Source organism: Emydura macquarii, unplaced genomic scaffold (assembly GCF_026122565.2).
Source record: "Emydura macquarii macquarii isolate MOO-44397 ecotype Brisbane River unplaced genomic scaffold, CSIRO-AGI_Emac_v2 contig_2676, whole genome shotgun sequence".
NCBI classification, from domain to species: Eukaryota; Metazoa; Chordata; order Testudines; family Chelidae; genus Emydura; species Emydura macquarii.
Window position 1 is genome coordinate 27,883,423 of NW_027132813.1, and position 23,250 is coordinate 27,906,672.

Below are 23,250 nucleotides of genomic sequence, written 5' to 3' on the forward strand. Positions count from 1 at the left end.
AGTCCCATCCCGCCTCTTCTGCCCGTGTCCACAATCCACCCCCCGCTCCCCTCCAAGGCCCTTTCCTTGCCCCCTTCCCTGCTCGGCCCACACTGCCATGTCCATGGTCCTTCCCGCCCCTCCCCTTCCCGCTTGGTCCCCCTCCTCTCTTCCACACTCCCCTTTCCCCCAGATGGTGAGACAGTCAGGAGGGCTGAATGGAGAGAAGGGACGTGATGAGCAGTGAGGGGGTGAGAGGAGGGATGCAGGCAGTGACTGACCATGGGGAGGCCAAGCAGGGCCGGGGGAGGGAGAGGAATGATGCTTCGAGTGGCAGGGCCCGGCAGGGCCTGGGGTGGAGTGTGGGTGGGGCCACAGCTGGAAGCGGCCCAGACCATTTTAAATTGCCAGGCTCCTGGGCAATTCCCCCCTGTCAGCATGCCTGGCTGTAAGCAAGAGGACAATGCAGTGGGGTTATGTGATTGCTTGGCTGAACTGTCACTTGGGGCCGGGTTAGGAACGGCTGAGTTTATCTTTAGTTGTAACCGTGAAGTCCCTAGTCTAAGGTTGATCACACCTTTTAATTTCTGGCAGTCCTGGTAAAGGAATCCTCAGCTACTGAAAATCTGTGAATGTTTATGGGAACTCCACAGGTGCCAGAGCCCATAGGTCCTACAATTTGGAGCAACTACAGAACTTGCCTCCTCCGATTTTGTGGTACACAGAATATGGCATGCTACCAGACAGCTAGAGGGGACTGGTATCACAGCGACTCCCTGCAGTGCAGTGGGGTCGGTTACAATTTGTTATGGTACTATGACACCATTGAATATTTAATGCACAAAATTATATGCCACACACTCTATGCCTAGGAATCACCTTCCATTTCCAACTTCATAATCAAAATTTATTTGCAACACAAACTATTATGGGTGCAGGCAGACATATGCCTGGCTACCCCTACTGTGCTCATGATGGCCTGGTGCACCAGATGGTCTCAGCCTTTACTCAGCCAAATGGGAGAGTAGCCAACTCTTATGCCCCTACGTGGCTGTGCTCAGATTGCCATCCTCACCAGGGTAGGGAAAGCAGGGGCTGTTCACCCCATATTCCCTGCTGCAAGCAAGTGGGTGTGAATGGGGCAAGGAGAAACCAGGATTAGGAGGAGCCCAGGCTCTCCCACCCTCCAGTTCGCTGGCTAGAGTAGCTAGCTGAGTGCACAGGGAGGACAAGATGCTCTGTGAAAAATTATTAATTAATTTATTCTTTCCCCAGAGCAAGGGGGAATAGAGAAGGAATTTTCACTTGGAGTCACAATTCATTCTCTGACAGGCTCCTGGGGCAGTGCTGCTATGCATCATCCCCTATGCTATGCTTTATGAGGGGCAGTGCATGTGTGCGTGTGTAATGGCAGGTCTGCTGTCTGTCTTAGAACAGTGAGTATAATCCTGATACCCATAAAGTTACCAGGGTTTACTGAGCAGAGGGGACACTTATACTTGTACAGCTAAGACCCTTTCAGACAAAACAGCTTATATAATGCTTCTACTGTATGTAAATACTGAAGAGAAACTGAAAAGAAAAGAAAAAAAAAGCCCCACCTTGTGTTAGAATGGGAGGAAGTGACTTGCAATTCAAAAAGGTCTCAGATGCATGTCATCTCAGCTGAGTGGGTGGGTTTATAATGGGGTTTAGACTTGCATTATATATAGCCTTCAAGAGCAAGTTGCTATTTCAGTCTCCTTCATGAATTATTACTACAGAATATTCTGCTCTCAGTTGCACTAGTGTAAACCCACTGACCTCAGCAGAGTTACTCTGGATTACATGGGTGTAACTGGAAACAGAATCTGATCCTGTATCCTCATGTTACATGGTAGTGTTGGGAACTGAGGAAGTGAATGTTAAATTTGGAGCACTGAGAGCTGAGTCAGCCAGTGATACTGTACAAACTCAGCACATTTATCTGGCAGCATTTAGGACTTGGCTAAGATCTTCATGCACCAGCAGCATTGTTCCATTTCCAATGCAAATGCCATTAAAATTCCTGCAGTAACACTGGCAAAATTAGCAGGAAAGATGAAATCAGTCATCAGTAATACTTGTGGTTTCTTTAATAAGAAACGATACTTTATCCTCAGTTTTCAGTTCTATCTATGAGACTCCCAATTAAGTGACAAACAGATCGGACTCTGCATTCTAGCAGTAGGTAATGCATGGAGACAATGAGGATACATTTTTCAGTTTCATATGTAAAACATCATAGGGATCCTACGAGCCAGGCTCAAACAAATCTACATTCCCCCAAAACCATTCAACTGGACCCAACACAGGAAGACTCCACCATTGTGTGTGACCGCCTCTTTCACATCTCCTTGTCTGTCCCAAGCTGGCACTCCAACTGAGTGAGTTCAGTAGCCTGAGAAGGGCTATTGAATGAATGAGGTGTCCAGCATCTGGGTGTTAAGAGGCTAAGTGGGTGAAGTTTTCCTGTGAAATAGAAGAGGGAGGAATCTGCAGTGAAATCCACTGGGACTGTGCTTGAGAGAGTGATAACCTAGGAGGACTCAAGATGTTATCCCCATCCGACGAAGTGGGTTTCTGCCTATGAAAGCTTATGCCCAAATAAATTTGTTACTCTTTAAGGTGCCACAGGATTCTCACTACCCCCATAGTGGCAGTGGAGTTGGAGCAGTAGACATCCTAGCCTGCAGGCAGAGGTTGAGCAATATTAAGCCAATCCACAGGTCCTATGCACGGCTCCCATGAATAACAATGTGTGCCTAACTCCCTTTGTTCCAGTGTTCCTCAGCTAACTGAGGACTGTCCCACTCTGTGAATATGTAATCTTGTTGTGCACGACTCTCTTCCCCAGCACTGCAGGCATAAATGATCTTCTCCAAAATATATTGTCCATGCACCTAGTAACCTGGTTGTAGATAAAATAATCATGTGTATAAATGTAACTGACACACTTGCCTAGCATAGAGTTTTTCTTCTCTTTTTGTTTGTGTGTGTGAATTCAGTGAATATGAAAAAGAGGATAGACTGACAAACCGGGGGGGGGGCAGTTTTTGTCCACAGAACAGGTGTGACACACGCAGCAGCAATGCAAGCTTTTCTACACCACCACAGAAACGTGCCTCCCTCCTGACCTAAAGGCGCTTCATCTAGAAGTGGGAGGGGAGTTCATGTCTTATGACACTTAATTCTTAGACTCCACTGAGGCTGCCCCAAAGTTGACATTTTATGACAACTGCCACGTTGGTTATTGTAACGTGAACACTCATCCATTGAGGGCTAGGCTGAGATCACCACTCTAATTTCACAAAGGCCTCCCAAAGGCCATCAGAGGGTAACAACTTTCTGAGAATACCAAACCTGGCTGGATTCAAAATCATCCTCTGGAAGTCTCTGGATCTTGTTACCAGTTCAGAGTCAATCTATCCTTCTATGTAGTATAGGATTGAACTGTTTTGTAACACCTACAACAAATTCATTTCATGTACCGCTATATTCCTAATAAATGTGGCAGGCTACATGAGTAATTAGTTGCTGCATTCTGAATGAAGATCTAGGGGACAGCTGTGAAATGACCCAATGATGTACATTGTTTTAAGTACCATTAGACTTTTCTGGGTTTTCATTTTTTCTGGCCACAGTACCTTTATTTTCTTCTTTTGCTGAGAATCACTCTCTCTTTCCCACTTTATTTCTCTGCTCACTCAGTCTCATTTGCTCCTCTTCGCTCACATTTTGATTAATGCTACCCATGGATATTCTTCAGTATTTCCCCAATGAGCTGAAAGGAAGAAGAGCTCTAAGATGTTGAACATCATCTCAAGTTCCCTGGGATTGTGTACTGTTGCTAGTGTCATTTATTAACCAAAGCTATTAATCTTCTGCACTCCTGGCAGCTATGTCTGAGACCAGCATTCTGATCTCACTTTCCTTACCCATAAATCTAGAGTAACTACATTATTTTCAGTAGAGTCACTCCAAATTTACTCTGGTGCAACAAAGCAGAGTCAGAGTGAGTATATTTTTCTTCATCCAAACAGGAGTCAACTACAAGACAATGAAATATGCTTTCTGGCTAATCATGATGCACCTAATACAACCAACTCCTTATATAATTTGGGGTATTATTATTTGAACACAGAAAATCAGTATTCAGTAACATTTGATAGTAAAGAAGGGAACTGAAATTTATTTAGATTAATATCTACTAATGATTCATTTCATGTTGCCAGACCAGTATGTCTCAGTTTTCTTCTTCACTTTATTTTCTTTGATATTTTGCTGCCTTGTTAGATTAATTTTTATCCTCCCAACTTTTACAAAAATCAAGTTAGAATTGATGCTTGGCTGCCCACTCATCCATTTCTATCAGAGTCACAGCAGTGAAGCTACAGCATCAAATTCACACATCTTTTCTTTTGATGGCATGTTATTAGGAATAAAGACAAACATTTGCTGCTGTGCAAAGCCTGTATTTACTGGCTTCTAGAAATACAATAAATGATGCTTCATGCTACAATGCATTTTTCACTTATTACTGTAAAATGCAGTCACTAATATAATAATTTACAAGTCAGAGCTATGAAGATACCATTCTTGGCTTTACTTCTCATATTGCAAAACCCAGCATTTGTAATGTATAGACTAGTATGGTGTATGTAAGTGCACAATAATTATTTCTTGGCTCTAATTAACATTAAACATTGCCCTGCTCCACATGCTACATTGGTAGTGTTCTTTGTTACATGGATGAGTTATTCAATTATTTTGTTGCCTTTTCATTTGAATGTGATTAGCTGGGGCTCCTTAACCTGATAAGTTAAGAACCTGCAAATAAAGAGGAGATTTTGTTGTAATGCATTTTATATTGCTTGGATATGCTAGTAAAGTACACAAAGTAGACCCAGGGAGCATGCACGTAGGATTAAATGTTTAACATTAGTTATTTGTAAATCATTTGTACTTTGTTCTCCCATTTACCTGTGATAATTAAAAGTTATATGAGGGGGGTTAACGATTTGTTTCCCCTGTATGAATTCCTGAGGGTGGGTTATTCTAGATATCTTTGTAAAGGTGACATCTGTGATATTTCAGTCAGTGCCATAACATTTGTTAAAGAAAAGAGCCAAACCTTGGCCTTCTCCAGTAAAATGAGAGCAGCACTTTACACTTAGGGCTTCTCATCAGAGCATCCCCAAACTGCTTTACAAAGCTGGTTTGAACGTTATGATCCTCATTTTACACTCAGAAACTTGCATACAGAGAGGTAAAGCAATTTGTCCAATGACACACAGCAAGTCAGTGACAGAGTCTAGAACAAAATTCAGCTGTCCGAACTCCAGGTCTTCACTGTGGCACAGCTAGACAATGCTCTCGACAGCAGTAAGAGGGATATAATCCCTTTATGGTCATATAGCCCAGTTTTCCACCAACATGACTGTGCCGGAACAGTCTCAGGATTACTGAAGACCTTAGGAGATTTGACTGTGTAAAGACTGCAGAGTGGGCCCTAAAAAAACCCCCAGAGTGCAGAGTTCACATAAAATTCATGCAGAACACTGAAAACATTTTCATATACGATTTTGGACAAAACAAAATATCTGAGGAAAATATTTTGTACCTCTGAAACCAAAGGACGTGACTTTAAAGTTAATAGCATTTTTCATTTTAAAAAGCACAGCATAGTGTAAATAAGTTGTCGGTACAGATAGATGGAAATTGAAGTGACTCAATTAGACAAGTCTCAGATTTTATTACTGCTTGGTTACAAATTTTGTCTCTAGCTGCAGTGCTTTCTAACAGTAGGGGTGTGACTGGTCCTAAAATGAGCCAGATTTTACCTGTATTTTAATTTCATCACACTACTCAGACACACACTGCTATTTCTTTATGTGGGGCCAAGTCCCGCAACTCTCTTAAGAGCCCCACTACCGCAGGAGGGTTTACTAGCATGACCCCTTCTGCCCACGTCAAGTATCTAATTGGACTCTACATGAGTAAAGGGTTCTGCACTAGTGGATTTCAATACAAAATTGGGGCCTGTAACATGGTTCGACTCACCACCTTGGTGCCTTGTGCTGGCTATCCGGGGAATCAGCTGTCCACCAGGCAGACAACCCTCTCTGCAGTGTCTCACTGTCCATCCTGTCTCCACTGGACCCTCCTTCTCATGACTCAGCCCTCCAGCCAAGTCACAATCCATGTGTTTCCCCCGCCCCGCTTCAGAGGGATCCTGCAGTCTGCTCCAGCCACTTCCCACTGTGGCCACCACAGTCCTCCCACCAGTACAATGGCAATCAGGGGAGGAGGAGGGAGCTGGGCCCACCCACTACTCCAGGTCCCAACCCAGGGACCCTATGTGTGTGGTAGCCTTCTGCTGGATCTCCCTTCCCCACAGCCCAAGTACCTTCTCCGTCCTTGCTTCAGGACATTCCATTATGCTGAGTGCCAGCAGCCAGCCACTGCTCTGTCCAGGGTGCTGACAGTCACCTCTCTTCAAGCTCTTGGGAGTCACTCCTCTTGCTCTGCTCTGAAGCTCCCTTTTATATTGGTCTCTTGGGCCCTGATTGGCTGCCATGCAGCCCCTTCCTATTGGCTACCTTTCATGCAGCTTCCCTGGGGCCCTCTTAACCCTTTCCTGGCCAGTGCAGAGCAGGTGCCCTGTCAGAGGGTCTAAACCTCTACTTGGGTGGACAATGACCTGAGGAAACCATAACGGATGTGGATAGAAAGCCCACAAGATAGACTAAGAAGCATATATTCCCTGCACACGTACTACCAATGAACTAAGCATGTACCTACCAGGAAAGATGGATTAGGTATGTAGAATGGTGTACATAACAGATTCACCAGGCAAGACCCACCCATCCACCCAATATGGGGCTCTAGTCATAAGTGAAGGAAAGGGGCTAGAGTAGAAAGAGCACCAAGGTATGTAATAGCTATTAAAATAGGCATAAAATATAGTTTTTCTTTACTTATACACACACCCTCATGACAGAAACTCACTAACCCAGAGTAATGACTGGGTGATCTGTTGTGAGTTAATAAGTATAGATGCACATTTAAAAAGGACAATACATCAGACTGTACTTTGTTCATTTATCATATACATTTATTTTCATTTGAATTGCTATTTTTTTGAACTTCTATAGCTCCTTTCATCTCATCTCATATTTATATTACAGTAGTGCCTTACAGGCTCTAGTGATCTCAAAATGCTTTATATGAGATGGGCAAATGTTCTTATCCGTACTTTATACATGGAAAAACCCTGAGGAAAGAGGTGAAGTGACCTGCCTAATATCTCACAGCAAGTGGTACAGTCAGATTCAAAATTCAGATCTCCAGACATTGAGTGACACACTAACCCCTAGGACACTGCTTCCAACAATTATTTATAATATTTTATTGTACATTAACAAATATTCTCTGCGATATGTATTTTGTAGTTTACACTCTATCATAATGAGTCCTCATTATAGCCTCAGCTAATAGATCTTTGCTAAGAAGTAGGAAGAGGTCATTTTTCTGGAGTATGACTTATACAGTGAGATTAGAGAGCTTCTACTATACATGTGGCTATTATACTATAATTATGTCTATTTTGATTGTAAATTCTTTGTGGCAAGGACTGTCTGTAACTGTGTCTGTGTGTATGTATAGCACCTAGCATAATGGGGTCCCAATCTTCAGTTAATTAACAGCCTGTTGGCACTACCCTACCAATAAATAAATAAATATTATATATAGTAAAGCACAGAAGTCCAAGCTAAACTTGCTGAATTCTATGGGCCTGATTCTCCTCACAACACCACAGCTGATTTACACCAGTGACACTGAAAGAACGTGCCCAACGCGTGAGACAATCATGAAGCAGTTTGGCCTTGCCTCTCAGAGTCCTAACAATTATTCCTAGCTATGTGGCATTTGGTTTTCAATTAACTGTGGTTAGACATACAAAATGGCTGCATTACATCAAGTTCAATTCTCCCATTATAGGCTGAGTCACACACCATTCATATGTGCACAACAAAACAAACCCCTTCCAGGGTGTATCAAAAGTCCTACAAATGCTAATCCTCTTCTGGACCTTCAGCCCCTTCCCTGGAATACTTTCCTTCTGAATCACTTCTCTAGTGACCGGTGGTGGCAGGTTGACCCAGGCCTGCCCAGGCCCTCCCACTACTATGGGTACCAACCCAGATACTCTATAAATAGCAGCCACCTGTTGTGTCCATTTACTAATTGCTGCATTTCCCTGGACCAGTTCCTCACATCCCCAATACTTTCATCTTCACCCTTTTCTCAGGGTTGAAGTCTTTCTGCTCCTCTGGCTCCAACCAACAACTGAATCTACATTGTCCATCAACTCCCTTTTATATGAGTCTGCTGGGCTCTGATTGGCTGTTCTTTGCAGCCTCTCTAGGCAGGTTGGAGGACTCACCTCTACTGCTCTTTCCTGGGACTGGGTGAAGTAGGACTGCAAGGTCTCAAGCTGGCCTCCGGGCCTGGTACATCCCAACACATGCTGGTATAGCTTACTTCATTGGGGAACTGGTATAAGCTATACCAACAACAGAACTCTTTTGCCCATAGAAGCTTCATCTATACGAAGAAGGTTTGCAGTATAGCTATATTGCTACAGTTATAATGACAAGCTGTTTCTAGTATAGACAAGGTTTAAGTAAAGACTTCAAGATTAGGTTCTGTAGGCTTGATTCTCCTTTTATTTACACTGGGGGTAACTCATGTGTACCACCAATGAAGTTGCATTGGAGTGAGAGGAGAATTAAGCCCTATGAGCCATATGCTCATTGGTGTAAATGAGAAATTCCATTGGAGTCAATGGAGAAATGACAGTTTACACCACTTGAGGAAATGGCCCTATGTTTTTAATGGTCCAACAAAAATGATACTGAAGTTGTTATATTTTAGAAGAGATGCTTTGCATTCTTCCAGGCAATTTGTTTTAACGCATTCCAGCCCAATAAGTATTCAAATGATTGATCTTTAAAACCCTGAAAATGGAAATGGTAACTAACCCTTGATGACAGCATCACAAATGTGACACTGTAATTAACTGTGTGCAATGTTCCATGCCAGTTTGGTATGGATCACCCTTTTGCTGCAGTCACTTTTTTAAATAGGCCAAGAAAGATTCATAAATCTATGACTTAAGAAAAAATAACTATACTTGCCTTGCAGGAAAACAAATCAATTATGATGTGATTTTAATTCACATAAAAAGCTTTGGTTACAATTCCATTCAATTAAAGAGATAGTGAATTTTTCAGTCCAGCAATGGCATTTTTGTTGTTTTGCAAGAAAAAATGTTATTTTATGATCACACTTAAGTGTTCAGATAATACGCTGTTGTAAGTTGCACTAATTTAGCATGTCAAGCCCTCATCTGGTGGCTGGTCTGCTAGAACAACGGTTCCCGACCTGGGGTGTGGGACCCCCTTGGGGGGGGGGGGGGAGGGAGACACCAAAGATGATGGGGGGGGGGGTCTGTGAGGCTTCAGTAATATTGAGGTAATTTAGTCCCCCGAGCCCTGCACCAGCTGGGTGAAGCACCCTCAAGCCCCACACTGGCTGGCACAAAAGATCAGTCCCCCCAGCCCCACGCCAGGTGGAGCAGAGCAACTCTGTGCCAGTGGGGGCCTTGAGCATATCCAGCCAGCCCACCAGCACCCACCCTCAGTCCATGAGGGATGGGAAGAGGCAGGGCCACACGGGACGTGCAGTGGCAGCTGTACCAGGGAAGGCTTAGTTTCTTACTCACGTAAGAGTAATTTATTATTATTAATGTAATTTAGTGGGGTTATCATTGTTTGTGTTTATATGGGTTGTGTGTGTTTATGGCCAGGTCAGGGGGTGGCATGGGGGGGGGGGGCACGTTTTACCTAGTGTTAACTAGTGGGGATTTTACTCAAAAAGGTTGGGAACCACTGTGCTAGAAGATAACAGCATAGTACTGCTACCGCTGAACAGAACTGCCCCTTAATCTTAAGTGGTGGAGGTCTCACTGAGTTCAAGCCCTGCTAACAACCCATGAGGGTGGTTGTAGGAGAGTAAAGAGTTAAAAGCTGGATGAGTGGTCAGGCCTAAGCTACAGGGAACGGGGTCAAGGCATGGGCAAACCTTGTTTCTGTTAATTGGTGTGAATTCTAGTTAGAGTCTGTTATTTCTCTTCTTTTTCTCCCTTCCTAGCCATCTGTGCTGGGAGTGAGGCTAATAAAATCACTATCACCACTCCTGCACGAGGCCGTGGTGGGAAGAAAGCCTTATCTTTTTTCCCCCTGTGGCATACCTTTACTTCAAAGAATGTTAGTGTAAAATTTATAGGTTTTAAGGTGATGTGCCTGACCTCTGTTTAGTAATCCTGTAAACAACAAACAGGGGCAGATATAATTATATTCATTATGTAATTAATATTCATTTTATAGGTGTCAATGTAACCAAATAAGGATCTATGGGGAGTTGGTGGAAATGTATACATTTACATACTGTTATAGATAAAAGAATTGTAAAGTAACCCCTCGTTGCTTACTCGTGGCATTGAGATGGAATGAGCAGGCAATAAAGGGTTCCCTCTCCCCAATCTGCGCCCGGGACAACCTGTTTGGTTATTTCTAACAGTGGTCATTGCACTAGTTAATTTGGGTAGGCAAATGGGCTACTGGGAATTGTGACTGTTTCAGTCTTAGTATCTATTTACATTTTAATCTGTTCTTATGATGGTAGAGGGAAAAAATCCCTATAATTGGCAATACTATGAAAAATGTATTTATTTTTAAAAGAGTAACAATATAGTATCTAAGAAGGTACATGTTGAATTTTAACTAAACTCCTGTTACCGAGAACATTAGTTTGAGATCAGAAGGTGGCTTTGTCCATCTGATCCAGTCCAAAAGAGGGTCCTTGATTATGTGGATTATCTAAATAAATACAAACCTGCTAAGAAAAAACAGATGCAATAACCCAGCACTGAGTTTCCACATCTTAGGACTGGTTTAGTTTTTGTATCTACACACACATTTAAGTAGTGTTCCTAGATGGATACATTTCTAAACGTAATTTCCATTTAAGAAATAAAAGACAACTTTGTATACGGTGCTGCATTTGCTGACATGGTGCTCTGACACCTAGAGCCAAGTGAATGAGTTATACAGTACATTTCATTCAGCTACTAAAGAGATGATTGCTTAGTTAAAGGCATAAAACCACTAGCCATTTTACTGCCTTAGGGAAATAAGTATATTATACAGTCCAGCTGATTTCAGCTCCATCTGCAGCTCCCTTGGTGGTTGCTAGCAGCGTGTTTTGTGGAAGAGCCCCCGTCACATTTGGAATTTGCTCTGTCCTTACTCTGAAATAATAATGTAGGGCATGCTGCAAAGCTCACTTATTTGGGCTACTCTTGGGGAGAGTTGTAGGTTGAAGGGGCTCAGGCAGATGTGTGAATTTTTATTGGGGACAGGGGAGTAAGGGTCTTGTGGGAGCTGAGCTGGGAAAATGTCATTCAGTGGACTGGTTTCATTTGTGCTGATGCAAGTCATTTAGAAGCTCAGACAGATGGTATGGATATTCTGGAAACACAGATTCTACTCTTCTTTGGCCTAATCACTAAAGCACTGAGTAGATAGGTACAAAACAGCTAAGGCTGAGAATTAAGAAGAAACTTTTCAGTTTTCCCTCTTGACATTTCTTACCTTATTCAAATTCTGCATGCTGTTCCTATTGTCACTGACAGATCAGTTCCGTTGTATTATAGATCATTCTCTTCTCTGATTCAAGTTATCACCCACTTTTGATTTTACACCTTCGTGGCTATAATAGTCTTTACTGATTAAGGGAAAGCATGAAGCTAAGCACACTCCAACTGGATGTGTTGCTCTTCGGCTTCGCTTTTTGTGTGTCCTTGACATCTCCACCTATGGAAGGATTTGGGTCTTTATTTCCTATTTGTTTCCATGGGAGACAAGTGACCTTATCCCTTTGATTCATTATAAATTCTCTGTTTTGCTATAAGTTTATAAAAAAAATGTGCTTGAGCTGATGGCCTTGCAGCCTCTTTCAGATTCTTTTCAAAGAGAATTTTTTCCATTAACTTACCCTAAAAGGGAGAACAAAGACAATTTACCATTAAAACAACCAAAGTAAAATTACCCTTTTTTCCTTTTCAATTTCGTTCAGTTTTCTCTGCAAGTTTGAAGAGAGGCAACCATTTAAACAGCTCCAAAGAAAGCTTTTTAGTCTCTTCTTCCTTCACTTCAAGAAGGGTTTTGGTTTAAGTGTTCCTTGAGGGACTGACTGCAGCTCATGTAGTAGTCTGTTTATGGATCTCTCCTAGAGAAAGTAAGATATTGACCTTGTCTCTCTCTTTATTGGTGCTGATATGACTTGAGTATAAATTGAGTTTGATCTCAACAAGGTTCAGCTGCAAGTGTAGCTCCAAATAATAAAATGAAGAGATGATGGAACAGGCTATACAACACATTAAGGGCTCTGGTGGTGCCATCACCAACTACTTGATCATTTCATCCTTGTGGTGTACAAAGAGGCCCTTTGAACTATTTAATTTATTTATAGTCTTGTAATTGACCTAGATCTTCTTTGGGCAGAGTTTTTTGTGCATAACGTTACATACCCATTTGGGTTTAAAAGTGCAGAGGATGTAGCTCAAGACCACCATTTCATTTCATGCAGTGTTCTAACTTCTCAGCCGGAGAAACTAATTTTACATCTTTTGGAAATAATGCTTTGAAATTACGTTGGCATTCTGTCGACTACTGTTGCAATCTTTCTGACAGGGACTGTCAGTATAGGAATCCAGTGTTAGTGACTGCAATGTCAGTTTCTCTCCTGATTCACCAGGAGTGCAATGTTATTGTATGGACCTTACAGAAAAGTTCTATGGAATGTATGAGATAATAGCCTTTTTATTAAAGAATTTTATCCCTGCTCTACAATTCTGCAGGATAGCTCAACACACCTTTGTAAAGGATTGCATAAGCTTTTTTTTTTTTTTTTTTTTTTTTTTTAAAAAGAGTAATTTCAATAGCACCCTTTTAATTTCAATAGAACCCTATGATCTCCTCGCTCTTAAATTCACTTCCATAGGGGCAAGGACTCAATTTTGTCCTCAGGACATCGGTATAACTTATAAATTGCTGTCAATGAGGGTTATTACCTATGTAACTGCACTCAAGATTGGGTCTGAGGTCTAATGCTCACATTAAATGTGCTCAACCCTAAACCATGAATATGAACACTCCTTGAACTTTGGCTATATGTTTTATGTTTAGATGAATGTCAAACCTTTCACATAAAAGAGTCACTGAATTATATTTCATGAGGAAAGCTCTTTTAAAGGATCAGTTTGTGAGCTCTCATCCTAGTTCTAAGCAAGTAAACATTTCTCATACATCTTGAATAAGTGATACTTTATTTTGGGAAACAAATATTGCAGGATTTGGAGGAAGAGACATTTAAAATTCTCATCAGAAAAATCATAGGAACTCATCAGAAAATTCTTAATATATTCTCAACAAATTATATTAATCTTGGAGCAGAGAACTTTCATCTCACCTGTTAGTGGTTTTTATTTATAGTAGGCTTTTTCAAAATGATTAATGTGAAAGAAAAGCAAGTGTTTGAACTGAAATCACCTCACTGATTAGGATTGTACTTCATACCATGTTTGGTTACTGGGATCTTCTTGAATTAAAGCATTAAGACTTGATACTGATGAACCAATCAGCGTTTATAGAATCAGAGTCAGAGGGATCACAAAGGTCATCTAGTCTAACCCCTGCCAAGATACAAATGTGTGCATTGCATACTTAGAGAATGATGAAGACTAAAAGTCACTTAAAATTGTCTGATATAATAAAATAAAACCATTAAAAAGAAAAGAAAAACTGCTAAATTTCAGTTTGAATATGCAAGCTGGAAATGATCTTCTTTAGAAAATGCTATCCGTCAGAAAATGTCCAAGTTGTGGTGAAATGGAGTTTAGGTTGGATAGTACCTTTCTGAAGCTGGTGGGTGTAACTACCATCTTCATTTCAATTCACAGGAACAGTTAAGCTCCTTTATGAAATAATAGTCTCCATATCAAAGCACAGGCCCACATCACCACCCAAAACAAAGGCACATCCCAGGCCACTCAGAACTTGAACTATGTGGGCAGAGGGCTTTGCTGGCTATTGTTTGAATAAAAGGTGTGGGAGGGAGACAAGAAAAGAAACTCCAGAGAACTGGGAGAGAAGGCAGCAAGAAGAACCAAGCACAGAGTGGAAAAGCCTAGAGAGGGTGCTTTTGGGACAGCCACTGGCTAAAAGAAATTTGGGGCTATGAGCAAGGAAACTGTCTCCTGCTCTTTCGTTCCTCCGGTGTCCAGGGAAACATGACTTTGTACATTCTTTGTAAACAAACAAGATTGCATCAAAGTGCCTGACTCCATCATCAATTTCTCCTCCTCAACGAGCAACCTGCAAGACCCTGAATCTTTGGCTGGCTGATCAAGCCAAAAGGAACAACAGTATGTTCCATCACCTCACAGCCATGTTGGCTATTTAACAGAAGGTTTTACAGCTGTTAACAGAAGCATTTAAGGCCTGGTCTGCACTAGCGAGTTTTTCGACAAAAGTCAGCTTTTGTCAACAACAGTGCTGGTGTTCACACTACAGTCACCTCCCCGCTGACAAAACTGCCCTGTTTTCTCGACAAAATAAAACCACCTCGATGAGAAGTGGAGGGCTTTTGTTGGTAGAGCTAGGGTGACAGTGAAATTGACAAGTAAGCAAGTGGCTGGAGCTTGGCTCCCAACTGCAAGTCAGAGTTTGTGAGGCAGCTGCCCAGTTTGCACAGCATGGGAGGTTGCCGCCAGGCTCCAAGTCAGGGTGCAAGTGGCTGCCCCCACTGTGAGCCCATAACTCAGGCAAGCCGTGGGTGGCTGCTGCCCAGCTACAAGCCCAGGAGGTGGGAAGCGGGCAGCCGCTGCCAGGTTCCGAGACAGGGTGCAGGAGGCTGCCGCCTGGCCACAACCTAGGATGCAGGCAAGCCACAAGCGGCTGCCACTCGGCTGCAAAGCAGGGCATGAGTGGCTGCCGCCCACCTCCCTGACCACATGGGTGTGCCAGGACCAGGGAGTGGGAGGGGGGGGGGGGCAGGCCACAGGAACACACTCCTAGTGAGGACACACTCCATCAACCTAAGGAAAGTATTGCGTACATCAGCCACGCCTCCCTCTGGTTTCTCCCTAGCTGGGTTATATGCACCCTGAAGCTAGGTGAACAGCTGTTCCCACTTGCCTCATTAGGCACATTCCTGGCTTCTTCTAATCATCCCCTTCAGCTGTGAGTTTCTTCCCTGCTGGCCCACTTTACCTCAGCCCAGGCAGCTGGGTTGGGGGAGAGGGGGAACAGGAGGCAGAGGCACACAGAGGGGACCTAACCCCGTCCACTCTGCCACACATCTCCCCCCTTTAATGAACCACCAGGTTCACCCAACCCCTCCCTCTCTTTGGCCTAACATACTAGCCAGCCCAAGGGGGTCCCTTTTTTCCTTCCTGGTGTTCCACAGGGTCCACTATAGGGCATTGAGTCCCTCTTCTAGCGGCACTTCCTCCAGGATGGGTTTCCTCACCACCTCCCTGGTATGGGCACACCTCCCCTAAATGCTCTTCTAGGACACTCCTTTCCCCGCCTCCCAAGTTCCCCCACTGGGACTCTGGAGTGGCTGGGCATTCTGTTGTCTTGGGCACTATGGGGGGCTCCCCCCATTAACCCTGGATCTATGGGAGCTACCTCTGCAGGACCTGGAACAGCCTGGTCCAGGCACTGTTTACACTGGTGCCCTTTTTTCCCCACAGGGCTAGAAATCCCCGACCTCGGCAGGTTGCGCAAGGCCTGGGTTACTAGCCCCTTCCCCTCACCCTCAGGTTCCGCAGGGCATCTTTCCTTTCTCTCTTCTTGCTTGCATCTAGGGGTTTTTTCTTGTTCAGTGGGGTCCTGCACCTCCTTTTCCTCCAACTTCCTCCCCATGGAGTCCCGTATCTGCCCTTCCGACGCTCTGGGAGGATGTTCCCGATCAGGAAGGGCAACTTGGCAACTACCCCCACCGGTTGCCACTTAAAGTGTCCTTTGGCTTCCAGAGGCACCTGTGCCAATGGATACCTCCTGGTATCCCCATGGACGCACCTAAGGTCTACCCCAGCCCCTGGGACCATCCAGCATCTCTTTACCAGCCCCCTCTGAACTAGCATTTGGATGGAGGCGGGGTCCACTAGCCCCTGCTGGTGTCTTTTCCCCCCATCCAAACAGGTCTGGTGGCCAATGGCCGCACCTTCAGTCTCCCCCACCCCACCATCCACCCACAAAAGTCCACACTCCATCTCAGGGCAGTCCTGCTTCTTATGACCAGGGGGGCTGCACTGCCAGCAAGTCAACTCCCAGCTTCTGCCGCCCCCCAATTCAGGCCCCTTCTTGGGTTCTGCAGGTTCTGGGAGCCTCCCCACTGCTCCTGTTCCTTTGGCAGGCTTTCCCACCCTCTTGGGCACCACTGCCTCCACATAGTCTAATTAAGTCAGCTCCTCAGACCAACTGATGCCACCGGACCCAGACTCGCAGTTTCTGGTAAGCTTAGAAGAAGTTGTTCTAGAACCACCACATCCAGCATTTCCTCCACCATCTCGGTGGCTGGCCTCAACCACCAGGTGGCCCAGTCCGTTAACTGCTGGGCAAATGCTCAGGAGGGCTGCAGGCTCTTAGTCCACTTGGCTTCCTGAAACTTCTGAGGGTACCTGTCCCCCAAGAGTCCAACCCAATCCAGGATGACAGCTTTTACTACATCATAGTCCCTGGCTTAGGCCTCGCCTCCCAAATACAGGATGAGACACAGGGCCCAGTTGTCCTCTCCCAGCCCGCTGCCATAGCCACCCTCTCAAAAGCCCCAAAAATGCATTGGGGTCATCCATGGGGCCCATTTTGCATTGTCCCCAGCCCACTGCCCTGGCACCATCTCCACTCATGGGACTCACCATTTGCTGTAGCAGTTATTGCATGATGACTGCCTGCTCCTTGAACAACTCCTGGAGCCTTTGCTGCCGGTCAGCCTGCAGGTCATCAGGGCTTGTCATTCCACCTGTTGGGTCTGCTGCATCTCCTACATGGCTGTTAGCAGCCATTTCAGGGTCTCTCCCATTGTAATGACCACTCTCTGCAATGGCTCCAGAAGAAATTCCCAGACAAGCCCCTACTTGTAACTGATTGCCACAGACCCCCTGCCTCTCTCGGTGGTCCCACTCCTCCACAATAACAGGACTTACAGGCTTCACCCAGTGCAATCACCCATGCTCATTTATTTACAGTGTATAAGTATAGACTTGACTCCACTCCCCAACCAGGCCCACTTAGCCCCCAAGGCTTTAGGCTACTCATCCTCTCTTGGCCAGGAGAGGAACTAAAGTGCAGAGCTTCTGCCCTTCTCCCTAGCTATGACTCTCTGTGGGGTCTCCCTGGCCGGGTTATATGCACCCTGCAGCTAGGGGGACAGCTGTTCCCGCTTGCCTCATTAGGCACATTCCTGGCTTCTTCTAATCAGCCCCTCCAGCTGTGGGTTTCTTCCCTGCTGTCTGGGGCTCTGCTGGCCCACTTTACCTCAGCCCAGGCAGCTGGGTTAGGGAGGAGGAGGCGGCGGCAGAGGCACAGGCACAGGCACAGAGGGGACCTAACTCGCTCCACTCTGCCACAAGCTATTTTCCACCTATCAAGTTTCCTGGCTCCTAGCTGAAACATGGGAGTTTGAGTAGAAGTCTGGAATGAGAGTTTGGAAGAGGGGAGTGTGTGGGCTTTTCCCCCCCTTCTTCTTGCAGAAGCTTAGGAGGGAACACTATGACAGGTATAGAGGCTTCAGTGGTAATGACCCAAAGAATGGAAGAGACAATGAAGATGACTGGATGTGGAAGCTGCAGGAAGTACATTATTTTGGAGAGGGTACCAGAAAGGTGCTTCATTTGTAGGACGTGCTGCCTGGTAGATCTGATGGAAGAAAAGATCTGAGGTTTGGAGACTATGGTTGAGTTTCTAAGAGGATTTGAACATATGACGGAGAGAAGGAGAGAGGAAGGTGAAGGAAAACATTAAGACTTGCAGACACATGCTGGGCAAGAGCACTGTGAGGGTAGACTTCTGTATGAAGAAAGTGGTCCATGGAAATACGTGACTACAAGAGCAAGGCAGTGGAAAAGATCATCTAGCAAAGGAGAAACGGGGCAGAGGAACAGATTTGTTGAATTGGAAAATGAAGGGGAGAGACAGGCAGTAGCAGAAGATGGGAGAGCAAGGAAAAAGAGAAGAATGGATAAACCTATAAGAAGACAGGAAGGGACAATAGAGATTGTCCAGTGATTGTCCTTCATGGGGAACAAATGATACTGCTAGATTCTAGCTGGGATGCAACAAGGAAGACTATACCAGGCTGGAGAAGACACATAAATAAATGGAGGCGTAGGTGATCTTTACTGGGATTCTGCCTGTCCCTAGAAGAGGAGAGAGAAGGTGAGACAAGATTATGAAGATCAACAGATGGCTAAGGCAATGGTGCTATAAGAAGTGCTTTGAGTTATTCAACCACTGTGAGGCATTCATGGACAGAGGACTGTCCACAGGGGATGGACTCCATTTGAGTAGAGAGGGTAATAGACTTCTGGGATGGAGGTTGGCACAACTGATTAAAAGATCTTTAAAATAGGAATTTGGGGGATATGACTGTGATATGCTCATGGAATCGCCACACCTGATTCTAATATAGAGCAGGAGGAAAATTAGAAGGATACAACAATGGAAAAAGGAACAACTGAGGGTAGGAGAAGGGACAATAAAAGGAAAGATTGTGTCAATACCACTGAGTAATGGTCAGGTAGATGATATTGTCAGTAAAATGACTGTACCTAATTGAGAGAGGAATCTGGGGAAAGCCAAGCAGAAATAAGTAAGATGTCTGTAAAAAGTGCAAGGAGACTGGGTAACAAAATGGAGGAATTAGAACTACTGGTTCAGGAAGTGAAAACACATATTATAGGGATAATGGAAACATCATGGAATAGCAGTCATGACTGGAGTACAGGTATTGAATGGTACATTCTATTCAGGAAAGATAGAAATGAAGGTAAAGGTGGTGAATAGCACTGTATATTAATGACAAGGTAGACGTTAAAGAAATTAGAAGTGATGGAATGGATAAAACAGAATTTGTTTGGGTCAAAATCACTTATGGGAGGAATGGTAAAAAAGGCTTCACTGGGATCATGCTCGGGGCCTGCTACAGAACCCCAGGATCTGATCTGGCTATGGATAGAGACCACTTTAATATGTTTAATGAAATAAATACAACTGGGAATTATGTGATTAGGGAAGACTTTAATTTCCCAGATATTTGACAGCAGGACAAGCACTATTAATGGTAGGCTGCAGATATTCCTGGATGTGGTACCTGATAGATTTCTTCATCAAACAGTCATCAGACCAACACGAGGTGATGCCATTTTAGATTTAGTATTGATAAGTAGCAAAGATCTCAGACCTCACTGGTAAGTAGAGAACTGATTGTACAGGGCAGCCTTGTTTCGAGTGACCATGAGTTAATTCAGTTTTAACCAAAAGGAAGGATAAATAAAAATAGACCTGTAACTAGGATCCTTGATTTAAAAAAAAAATCTAAAAATTAAAAATCTAAAAAAATTAAGAGAATTAGTTAGGGAAGTGGGCTGAAGAAGATGAGTTCAAGGATCTGAATGTGGAGGATGCCTGGATTTATTGTATCACGGTTGCAGAAAGAATCTGGAGCCTACTTCCCAAGAAAGGGGGAAAAATTCATAGGGAAGGATTGCAGACCAGAATGGATGAACAAGCATCTCAAACATATAATTAAGAGAAAACAGAAAGCTTACAAGGGATGGAAGAAGGGATGGATCAACAAGGAAAGCTACCTCTTGGAGGTCAGAAAGTGAAAGGAAAAGTCAGACCTGCCAAAAGCTAAACAACTGGTCCTTGCCAAGGAAATTAAAATCAATAGTAAAAAGTTCTTTTGTTATATAAATAAAAAGAAAACCAGGGCAGAAGAAGTGGGCTCACTAAACACTGAGAATGGGATGGAGAGTATGCGGCGGAGGTATGGCCCAACACCTAAGAAAATACTTTGCCTAACTTTTTCAAAAGAGTAATGAGAAGACTGGGAATAATGGCAGGGTGGCTAATAAGAGTAAGGCTATGAAAAAGAAATTACCACAATCGAGGTGGAACCCAAACTCAAACAGTTTATCCAGGCCCCCCAACTTGGTCCTATTAATCTCCAGCTAAGCATATTAAAGGAACTAGCACATGAAATTGCAAGCCCAAAAACAAGGATTGTTAATGAATCTGTGGATGCAGGGATCGTACTCTATGACTAGAGAATTGCAAATATAGTAACAATATTTAAGATCAATATACCAGATCAATATAAGTTTGGATCTTACCCAAAATACCACGCTGCCAGACAATCCTTACTAACTAAAACTAAAGGTTTATTATAAAAGGAAAGAAACAAACTATATAAGTCCATATATATCAGGTTTCCAGTAAAATTGTGGAGTTTGCAGGCTTGTATAGTCCCTCTAGTATACATCCAGCACCTGGATGGATCTCAGTCCTTTGTTTCACAGCTTCAGTTGTAGATAAGTTGAATCAGAGGTAAGTGAAGACTGAAGACTAAAACTGCAGACAAAATGGATGTGGTGCAGCTGCCTTTTATGTCCTTTGGCCTTTTCCACACTGCTTGTGGAAATTTACAGAAATAAATTGGAGTCCAGGATCACATGAGTAAGTCCTGGTGACTCATCAGGTGTATCCCTGGCTTCTCCCCCGGGCCCATTGTACCTGTGAATTTCCTTAATGGGCCATTTTAAACAGACTAGTGCTGCAGTCATCCTGTCTGGGGTGTCGCCCAGAGACACAGAACAAGCTGAAATACAGATACATCAAACACATCCAAAACTTCCAGTACACATATGACACATAAACATAAACAATATCATAATACTTAGCAAATTATAATCTTTCTAATGGTACCTGAAATGGCATATCTCATATGAATTTTGACATATTGATGTTAAATAATATCATAAATGGTCCCCCTAATCCAACCAGCGTCACAATAAATTTATGGCGGGATGGTATGATGAGGTTGCCTATAAATATCTCCAGTGGCAGGAGATGGAACACTAGAGGGAGAGGACGCTGAGTTACTACAGAGAATGCTTTCCCAGGTGTCTGGCTGGTGGGTCTCACCCAAATACTCATAGTCTAAGTGATCGCCATATTTGGGGTCTGGAGGGAATTTTCCCCCACATCAGATTCTCAGAGATCCTGGGGGGGGGGTGTTACACCTTTCTCTGCAGTGTGGGGAACAAGTAACTTGCTGTTTTGAATTACAGTAGATGGTGGCTTCTCTGTAACTTAAAGTCAAGTTTTAAGGACTTCAGTAATTTAATTACAGGCTATGGCCCTACTACAGGAGTAGTGGGTGGATGAGGTTCCATGGCCTGCAATGTGCAGAAGGTCAGACTAGATTATGGTTCCTTCTGGCCTTAAAGTCTATAAATCTTCCTTTCCTTTTTCTAAACCTGCCCCTCAGCTTCTTCGGGAAGAAAGCAGAGCATGTCCATTTTTTGCCACTGTTGCCCAGAAGCAGCCCTAGTGAATCTTCCCTTCTCATACATGGAGGGGTATGTGTGCAGTGAATGTGCACAAGAAATTTTCCTTCCCCACTCAATCTATTTTGTGTTTGTGAGGGAGAGAAGGCTGGGCAGCCACATCATTTTTCAGAGCTAAGCCAACAGAAAGCACACAGACCTTTATGCTGTAGAGTTTCTTTAAGCCTGTAGTAGAAAGTTTATTTGCAAATACAGCAGGGGATATATTTTTGTTACTGTTTTATTTTAGTATTATAAGCCCTTGCAATTGATAGGATAAAAGCAACTAAAATGTGTATGAACATGAGTTGATGCGCTGTTCCCTATCAGCTCTCAAGCTGTAACTTTCAAGTTTCCTATTTATTATAGATGACTAAGCAAATGTTAACAGTAATTAACCTTTGTTAGGCAAAGAGCTAAGTTAGTCAGTTGTCTGCATCAATATTCTAGTCTTTTCTTACAGCAATCGATCTTAGTTTAAATAGAAAACCATTCATGCAGATCAGTGGGTGAGTAGAATTATTGTTAACTGTTGACTTGGCTGAATGAAATACAGTTGATCAAACATTTTCTGATAGAAGAGTTTTCCTTTGAAAAACGCTGATTCGGTGGAAGCAAATGTTGTGTGGGAATGTGTCGATTCTTTCAAAACATTCAATGGAAACCAGGCAGGCAGGATGGCCAACAGCCAGCCAACCTGCCTTGTTTCCTACAAGTCCACTCACCAGCCAGCCAGTGGGTGGGAAACTAGGCAGGCAGGCTAATCAGTTCCTTGTCTTGCCAGCTTCCTGGTGGTGCAGCTTGCCAATTCCCCTTGTGGCTGGCTCCCTGACAGGCCAGCTGCCCAGCTATTTGGTCAGCTGTCCCAGCAGCTGCTTGGCAGATGGACAGGCAGGCAGGCAGGCTGCTTGGCTGCCGAGCAGGTGGGCAGGGTAAGAGGTGAAATGGTTTGTTCCATTGGGCAGGACATTCCATGACATTGATGTTTCTTTCCCATACATAACTAAATGAAACATTAGTAACATGGAATTCCCACCTGTGGCCAGCTCTAGTGTAAAGTCAGTAAATAGTCCCATCTAAATCACTGAACTTCAGTGCATTTGGAACAATCCGTCTGAAACAGTGTCCCCTCATTCTGATGATATGCTTCTGGAATTCCTGCGAAACAGACAGTGAAATTATAGTTGTGTTTTGCTGTTCATATCTAAGGAATCCTGTTTCCATGGAAGCAAATGTCCCACTGACTTCCATAGGAACAGAATCATGTCCTTATATTTTACAATTGCAGTAATAGATTTTTTACCCTTTTCTTGACTGTAAAAATATTTTATTGCTGTTAATTATATCATGAGAGAAGTAATGCCTTTTCCTGAACTATGTATAAAGTAATGAATTAACAAACAACTTCCATTTACATCATAGCTGCTTTAATTAGGAAGAGTTCTTTATTCATATGAGCACTTCAGAGCTTTCTTGCACAAGATTAGGAAGTTAACGTGCAATAGTCC

The 23,250-nt window shown here is 43.6% G+C and overlaps 1 long non-coding RNA gene across 1 annotated transcript; it reads right to left on the reverse strand.

Moving 5' to 3' along the window:
• Positions 1 to 2,238: 2,238 nt before the first annotated feature.
• Positions 2,239 to 17,482, reverse strand: LOC137164547 (uncharacterized). The gene is made up of 3 exons (XR_010923093.1): positions 17,051 to 17,482; positions 3,645 to 3,781; positions 2,239 to 2,469 (listed from the first exon to the last, which is right to left on the reverse strand). It is a non-coding gene; the product is annotated as an uncharacterized lncRNA (long non-coding RNA).
• Positions 17,483 to 23,250: the final 5,768 nt, after the last annotated feature.